General features: G+C 37.6%; 1 non-coding gene across 1 annotated transcript; it reads right to left on the bottom strand.

The window, feature by feature from the left end:
* Nucleotides 1-310: 310 nt before the first annotated feature.
* Nucleotides 311-382, bottom strand: trnag-ucc (transfer RNA glycine (anticodon UCC)). Its single transcript has one exon. It is a non-coding gene; the product is annotated as a tRNA-Gly (tRNA).
* Between the last annotated feature and the right edge of the window lie 503 nt (nt 383-885).

The following is an 885-nucleotide window of genomic DNA, read 5'->3' as shown; positions in this document are numbered from 1 at the left end:
TTAAATGTGTCATTAATTAATTAAATGCTCAAATAATAAATATATTTTTTTACTTAAAATGAATTTTATTTAATTAATGACATATTTAATTCTAATTTTAATTAATTAATGACACATTTAATTAATTCATTAATGATATATTTAATTCCCATTTTAATTAATTAATGATGGGCTTATTTTTTTAATTTTGGCACAAAAGATCCTCCATAATTTTAACCTCCAAAATGTATAAATAAATGTTCGTTTCACACATTCATACAGTTATACAAAGGTGAAGAATCAAATAAATGTGAAATGCAGGAAAAGTTTCTGCGTTGGCCGGGAATCGAACCCGGGTCAACTGCTTGGAAGGCAGCTATGCTCACCACTATACCACCAACGCTGCGAGGAGCGGGGGCCGCGGAAGCTTTATAACCCGGAAACAGCTGAACAAGTGGGGGAAGGCTTTTAACCGCGAACTGGTTCCGTTACGGATGTATTTAACCGGATTTAAACCAGCAACCGTCACGGAACAGGCTCGTTATTCAGCTCCGTGCTGGTTCCATAGCAGCTGCCGTTAGCATTAGCAGTTAGCTGCAGAAGAGACGGAGCTGCAGCTCCCGCTCGTGTCCAGCAGAGGGAGACATTCCCCCGAGTTACAGTCAGACTGATCTGGAGCTGGAGGAGCCGAGGGGGCTGGGCTTTTTATTTCTGTTTTTATTAGCATCTTTTAGAAAATAAAAGGACAACAACAGAATACATATCTACATATCTTGCAAATTTCCCCTCTGTGGGACTATTAAAGGATTTCTTATCTTATCTTATCTTTACGACGGAGTATTAGGGCCAAACTAAGACAAAAAAAATTGGAAATTACGAGAATAAAGTCGTAAAATTACCAGAATG

This window comes from Cololabis saira, unplaced genomic scaffold (genome assembly GCF_033807715.1).
Source record: "Cololabis saira isolate AMF1-May2022 unplaced genomic scaffold, fColSai1.1 scf427, whole genome shotgun sequence".
Taxonomy (NCBI): Eukaryota; Metazoa; Chordata; class Actinopteri; order Beloniformes; family Belonidae; genus Cololabis; species Cololabis saira.
Note: the sequence above shows the minus strand (reverse complement) of the source record. Positions and strands in the feature narration are given on the sequence as shown.